The sequence below is a fragment of the Mastomys coucha genome, unplaced genomic scaffold, assembly GCF_008632895.1.
Source record: "Mastomys coucha isolate ucsf_1 unplaced genomic scaffold, UCSF_Mcou_1 pScaffold14, whole genome shotgun sequence".
Lineage (NCBI taxonomy): Eukaryota > Metazoa > Chordata > Mammalia > Rodentia > Muridae > Mastomys > Mastomys coucha.
Window position 1 is genome coordinate 133,864,012 of NW_022196896.1, and position 7,500 is coordinate 133,871,511.

Sequence of the window (7,500 nt, forward strand, 5' to 3'; positions counted from 1 at the left end):
CCCCCCCCCCCGAAATACCTTAGCTGTTAAAGCACCTCCCACTTCAAGCGTGAGGACTCCCTATGAACCATACAAGAACTGGATGTGGTGGCTTATATCTGTAAGCCAATGCTGGTGGTCCAGTCTGACCACTTGGTGAGCTCCAGACTGAGAGAGAGCCTGTCTAAAAGAATGAGATGGGAAGTGACTAAGAAAGACCCCAGATGTTGACCTGCATGCATTGCACACATGTGAAAACAGAAACTCACACACACACACACACACACACACCCAAACAAACAAACATACTAGTAGATGTGTATATTTACACATAGAAAAAAATGTAAAAAATCACCAGCATAAGCTGAAACAAACATTCACACTGGAAAAAAAATTCTGCAATTTATACAGTAATACAACATTGTGAGCTGCTTTTTTTTTTTTTTTTTTAATGTTTTGTTTGTTTGATCATTCAAGCACCAATCCAAGATGGCCATTAAAACAATGTTATATTGTCTTTGAAAAAAATGCCTTAGATTACTAGGGGGCCATATTAGCTTTTTGAGAACACATGTTTGATAGTGTTGTCCAGCAATTAGTAAACTCATGAATACATCCTGGCTCCACCACTGTGTAACTTTATGCAGAATGGTGAATTTTAAAGACTTCCCATTCTCTTTCTACACAATCAAAGTGGTCAGACTCATCACTGTCAAGCTTCCATCCTGAACAAGCGTGTATGCCAGTGCTCTGCCCCTAGTCAGGACTGAGGCAGCCGTGGCAATGGTGTGCTTCAAGGAGACTGAAGGGGATGAGGTTTAGGAGAGACTGAGACATGAAAACTCTGCTTGTTTAGAAGGATAATTTTAGTGCTTACTGCCATGGTAAGTTAGGGTGGATGGTCCTACTTACTGCTTCCAAAGTTTGCATCCATCAGGGGAGTTACTAGGGTGGGAGGAGAACCCAAGTTCTTCTTGAGGGTCCTGGGGGTGTCTGTGAAGCGATGCCTAGCATCCTTGTCAGTTTGAGAGCCCAAGAGGTCCAGCTAAAGCTTGAAACTCAAAATCATGGAAGTAGGAAGGTGACTCCAGTCATGGAAGGCAAGCTCACCAGGAATAAGGTGCTCACCAGGACTGGGGTAGAGCGGAATGAACCCTGATGGAGGAACAGGGGAAGAGGGGACAGGGAAGGAAGACATGGAAAACTTGATTCCAGGTGGGGTTGGCTCAGCTTTCAGGGATTCAGGTGGCCCTGTGAACGCGTGGTGTAAGGGAAGAAGCATCACTGTGTACACTGTGTGCTGCAGACTGTGTACACGTCTCTGTCTTCTCGTCAACCTCAATCCTTTCTTCCTGGGGTGAGCTCCAGGCTACGGTAGCTCAGTAAGAGAAGCTCAAGCCTTGGAGACATCAGTGCACACAGCAGGGAAACTCCAGGAAACACAAAGAGAAGACTAGAGAGATGTTACATTGGGAATAAGATGCCATTTTGATTCACCGGGTTTGGTTTTGTTTCAAGGAGTTTGTTGAGAAACGAAATGTCCTTGCTGAGAGTCCATACCGCCTATGTAGATGAGGGGCTGCGTTTACCCTCGGACAGGCAGCTCAGCCGAGTGTTGACCGGAAGACTTGCTGTATGTTCTTTCATGAAGCCCCTTTCTGCTCCGTGTGCAGTTATAGAGAACTGGAGAAGCCCAAGACACCTCTTTTTTTTTTTTGGTTTTTCGAGACAGGGTTTCTCTGTGTAGCCCTGGCTGTCCTGGAACTCACTCTGTAGACCAGGCTGGCCTCGAACTCAGAAATCCGCCTGCCTCTGCCTCCCAAGTGCCGGGATTAAAGGCATGCGCCACCACTGCCCAGCTGAGACACCTCTTAATCCCCTTAGTTTGCTCTGTCTGCCCCTAACAAAACTATTCAAATAGCAGCGGGATGTTCTTGATCATAGCTGACCAGGAGGATTGGGGTTGCCTTGCTTGTGATGTAAAGTGTCAGTCAAGACAAGGATGATCTGCTGAAAAGCCTTGTGGATTCTCTTTGAAAAGCAGCATGGCTGGGTGGTGGTGCACGCCTTTAATCCCAGCACTAGGGAGACAGAAGCAGGCAGATTTCTGAGTTTGAGACCAGACTGAGTTCCAGGACAGCCAGGGCTATACAGAGAAACTTTGTCTTGAAAAACCAAAAAATAAAATAAATTAAATAAATAAATAACAGTATGAATAGTTCTAACACACTAAAAAATTGAATGGGAGTATGAAGATGGCCTCTATATTTAATGTCCAACTTAAGTGAGCATTTCCGAAATTGCTCAGTCTCCAACATTCCCCTCCTCCGGGCACCCTTCTTCCAGAAACCCCTCCTCCACGCACCCCTCCTCCAGGAACCCCTCCTCCACGTACCCTTCCTTCCTGGGAAGGATCTTCTTCTGAGTCTGTGTTTGTCACAATCATAAGTTTCCTTTTCACAAATGTATCACTAGGTCATCATCTGTGGCATTACTTTTAGAGCTTGAAAAAACTTGAATATGCGTGTGTCGTCCTCGCTCCTTTGATTTGACATTATGAAGAGGGTTTGCCTATGTTGCTCTCTGAAGGGCTCATATGTTTTCTATTATAAAATGGAGTTAACCTAGGTCCTGTGACATGCATCTATCTCAGGAGAACTGGACTCCACAACTCCTCAGCCTGGCACTTCCTTCCCCAGCATACTCGCGAAACCTGAGCTCTAGTCTCTAACAATCCTTGGCTTCAGTTCTCCTTCCCGCTGTTCACCCAACCCAGCCTCTCTCCTGCTTGCTTTTCACCCCGCTGATGCATTTTCCACGTACAATTTTGTCTTCAGAATCATGCATTTGTTTCCTGCCGTAGACACCCTCTCTCTAGCTCTTTAGAAAAATCATAACAATTTTATTTTAATACAAGTTGGCATATGTATTTTGGGGGTTGGGATAGCATGGTGGAGGGGAGTGGGGGAAAGAGAATAGGAATCATGCCTGGCTTTTTTCTTCTAAGCATCACCAAACTCTGCCCCCCACCCCAGTCCTCAATAAATATTTAAATCAAGGAGTTCACAGTGTAAACCCCATCTTGATAAACTTATGAAGGGAAAGTCTTTATCAGTCCTTGACATTATCATTGAAAGATAATGGCTTCCTTGGAAACACGTGGCTAAGTTTTAAGTAGGACCTCAGTATGGGTCTTCCTGAGGGGAGAGCTTGCCTGTAATGCCCCAGAAGCTTCTTGGGGGTATGAGAAGACCTTGCCTACACAGCAAGGAGAGTGGCTATGCTTATCAATGTCAGTTAATCAGGACCTGGGAATCTCTGTGCTCCCTAGGAGTGAGCGTTGCTGAGCCAGCACTTTCTCTGCCATACCATCTGGACTGTCCATTTCATGGTCTTTCAGTTTTATCACAGTCCCAGAAAAACAATTTTTCTTACCAATGGATATCCCATTATCTTATAATTTGAAAAATAAACTGTGTACCTAACTTCCACTTCTGTACCCAGTGGTGGGAAAATCAAGATGCAGTTGGTTCGTTCTCACTGCTGAGTTCTTTAGTTAAGCATTTCATGGACAAACAGGAGTTTGATTTGAAAAGAGTTCTGATTAAGGAAAAGGGAATACATTTCCATTTGGCCCTCTGTTAGGGCACGGTTCTGAATTCTAAAGATATGTATACATGTTTTCCTTCTGGCCAAATGATTTTAGACTTAGTTTTGAAGAACTTCTCATCCAGAGGAATGACTTCACTGAGCCTCATTTTTATTTCTAGAAACTTAATTTTTTTCTTTAAATTTCATCACGTCTAGACTCCGGAGGGCACAAATACAGAATTTCCCTTTAGATTCTGGATCTCTCTGCATGTTGGTGAAATTGAATGTTCTAGTTCATCCTTAGATTTGGATTCCATAATTAAGTTGTTTCTGATGTCAGTTCTTCTCAGGTGATGGTCTAGAGTTAATACAGTGGCTTCCATACAGCTGCCTGTGAAGAGAATTAGGATAGTAAAGACAGCAACCTAGAAATATTCTCCTCTGACTGGAGGTATGTGAGACCCGGCCTCGGCTTAGTCTTCCTTGTGAAAGACACTAGCGTTGAGCCACACGAGAAGGACTGATGGAGAAGCACAGATGCTCACACTCTTTGGCTTCACCTGACACTGGCCTCACTGAGTTTAGAATGCCTTAGAACTATGAGTCCCCTGGACGTTACTGTACCTTGAAGTAGATGGTCAAGATTTGGTCTCAAGCCTGGGCCAAAGTAAGTTTGCTAACAGAAACTCTTAGAGTCTCCAATGAGTGGCTTTCTGTGAACTGAATGTCCTGACAGGACTGTCCTTTGGGGGAGGAGGGGGAGATGTACAGTGTTCAGGAGAACTGCAGTGTCGTCACGGTGCTGGTAAGTGATAAGTATGCCACAGGCATCCTTCTGAATGGGAGAAGCATACTAAGGCCTCTGCAGCAATCATGGTGGGAGAGTTTGAGCAGTAGAGAGACTTCAACCAAGATGTTCTCTGCAACTGGAAATGCAGGAGGCCTGCTCCTTCTGAAATCATTCTCTTCCTCCAGAGTTCTAAAAAGACATTTGAATTCTCTATAGGTTTTATGTTATTAAACATTGCCAATAACAGGTAGGAATCATATTTATTATATGCGTATGTGTATAACTGCGTATTTTAATCAGGGTGGAGCCCTGTGTTATAAAAGAAGCTCTGAATGTTGAGGTGAGGGCCTTTGTTCATGTGGTGGCTGAGTCAAGGGGAGATCTGAGAAGGCAGAGGGATAAAGACTGACACTTCCAAAGCCTTCACTCAGAAGCCACTGTGGATGTATTTTGCTGCAGAGTCATTTTGAATGCCTCTGATGTCACACAATGGTGCATGACCAGTCTATGAACTCTACAAGTAGGACATAGTAATGTCAGGGTACAGGCTGCTCGTGAGAAAGATCTTCATGGGGACTGGTAATGTCCTGAGTTTAGTCTCTGGGGCTTATATGTTGGAAAAAGAACTACCTCCTACAAGTTGTCCTCTGACCTCCACAGGACACTGTACCACATACTCACCACCTGTGACCCACGTTAAATAAATGTAATGTTTTTCCATTAGAGTTGCTCTGTTCTATATCTCTGCTTCTTAAAGCCTAAGATGTTGCTGATATTGGTTACATCCTCGTTATCTTTTTTTTCAATATTAAAATAAGTTGGTGTATGGTTCTCGTAGTCAAGAATGAAAGCTTATCTATTGTTTTGCATCTGTATCTCTGATTTTTTCTCATTGTTTAAGATTCCCCCACAATCATTAGGATGGTATTTAAAAGAAACTCTGGTGCCCACCCCCCATTTTGTCTCATTATATGTAGGCAATGGTTAAAAAAACAAAACAAAAACCTGAGGACTACGTACCTGCTGTGTGATATTTTACAGCATACCATCTGTTGACTGCACCTGTGTACTTTAGACTCTGTCTAAGAAGAGAGGAAAAACAGAAGCCTCTAAGGTGTGGAAATGACAAATGTTTACTTCCATCTGGATCACAATTTATAGACGAATTGTATTATAATTCAACTGAAATGTAGTTGGCACTTCAAAGAGAGATCATTTTGTTGGACAAAGGTAACAACACTCTTACTTGTAATAAACCCCATGAGGTTCAGCTGTTCGCAGTATTTGGTTGCGTCCTTGCTACAAATTTTTAAAGGAAGATATATATTCTAATTATGGTTGTTTTTGAAGTTTTGTTCATATGTATGTGTGTTTAATATTCTGTGTGTGTGCATGCAAGCACACTTGTACCCACACCCATGAAAGTGAATAGAGGATATCAGAGCCCTGGAACTAGAGGTGCAGACAGTTGTGAACTTCGGAATATGTTCATTAGGAGCCAGACTTAGGTCCTCTTGAAAAGGAGTATGTCCTCTTACATGCTAAGCTATCCCTCTAGCCCCCCAGTTAGGGGTCTTATGTTAATGTTGAGACTGATTACCAACATTCTGATACCTTATGTATGTTTTAATCCAGCAGTACTTAGAGTGCCAGTTGAGATGGCTTTTTAAATGTTTTTACCAGATTTGTGTGTGCATTGTGCGCGTGTGCGCGTGTGCGTGTGTGTGTGCGCGTGCGTGTGTGCATGCATGCGTGTGTGTGTGTGTGTGTGTGTGTGTGTGTGTTTGTGTTGTATTTTCACACACTAACGTGAGCATGGCAGTCAGAGGACAACATGGAGGAGTTTATTCTTGTCTATTCTGTGGTTCCAGAGATTGGACTCAGGTCTGTAGGCTTAGTCAGAGGCAGGTGCATTTACCAGTTGAGCATCTCTCTGGCACCTGCCTGGGATGATAATTTTATACATCTCTCTGGCACCTGCCTGGGATAATTTTATACTATTCACCAGTTCACCCTAACACTTCTTAAACACCCATTATATGCCAGAAATTTTTTGCACACAGCAGTGAGCTAAAAGCAAATATGTGTGCCTCTGTTGAAGTTCCATTCTAATGGGATCTTGATAGCTGTAACTCCACCTGATTTTCACAACAGGAAACTGAACTTGAAGGAGTTAAATGAGTTGTCCAGCAGCATGTATATAGAAAATGCAGATTAAGAATTTGAGATCATCCAATTTCAAAGCCATTTTTTGACACCAATTAGTTTTTCCTTGATTAGAATTTTTTCATTGTGAGAAAGTGTCTGCCTGGTGTGGCTGACAAGTTCTGTAGTCATTTTAAAAATCAAACATTTTCACTTTTGATAATTGCACTCTTTAGCTAGCCATGTTCACTGTCATGATAGTATTTGCTGTCACATAAATACCACTACTACTACTACTACTACTACTACTACTACTACTACCACCACCACACACACACACACAGAGAGAGAGAGAGAGAGAGAGAGAGAGAGAGAGAGAGAGAAAGAGAGAGAGAAATGACTAGGGAACAGTAATATACATAGCTCTGACAAGTTCCTCCTATTTAGTGTTAAATCTGCTAGTATTTGAGATTAATTGGATGAGCTATATGTTAGCTAAATATAGACTCAATCAAGATCCATCCAGTTGTCACCAGTGAATGCTTGTCCCTCCCCAGGAAATCTGACAGGAAATTCTAGGCAGTGTGCGGTTTTTTGTGTTCCAAGGTGAGCGTATCTTAACAAGGAATATGTTATATTAGTCAATAATTTAGATGAAGTTCTTGGTTCATTCTTTATCGGCCCCTTATTGAAAATAATTAGGTTTGAATAACAAAAAAATGGAGTTCCTGTTTATGAATGGGTTTCTGTTAAAGGTCTGAAGGATTCTAGAACCGTTTTATTTAGTTTTAGTTTATTTAGATTTGATCACAGCCATTTCTGCTAATGTTGGTAATTTCTCACGACATTTTAATTTTAAGATTTGCGTGACACAGAGCTTGTGGAGTATGTAGCTTTCTGTTTTGTTTTTTGTCTCTTCTTGCCTCCTATGACTGAGAGGCCCCACTTTGGAAAATATTTTCTTTTTTTTTTTTTTTTTTTTTTTTTTTTTTTTT

The 7,500-nt window shown here is 42.2% G+C and overlaps 1 protein-coding gene across 30 annotated transcripts in view; it reads left to right on the forward strand.

The window, feature by feature from the left end:
- Positions 1 to 7,500, forward strand: part of Epb41l3 (erythrocyte membrane protein band 4.1 like 3) — a 222,464-nt gene that overhangs the window by 94,040 nt on the left and 120,924 nt on the right. The window contains exon 2 of one of the 30 annotated variants that reach the window (XM_031368658.1): positions 5,338 to 5,474. The exons of 28 other annotated variants lie outside the window; for them this stretch is intronic. The gene's annotated coding sequence lies outside the window, so the exon portion shown is untranslated. Of the gene's footprint in view, positions 1 to 5,337; positions 5,475 to 5,567; positions 5,591 to 7,500 lie in introns of those variants that run through there. One more of the 30 variants, XM_031368659.1, reaches the window with a different exon arrangement.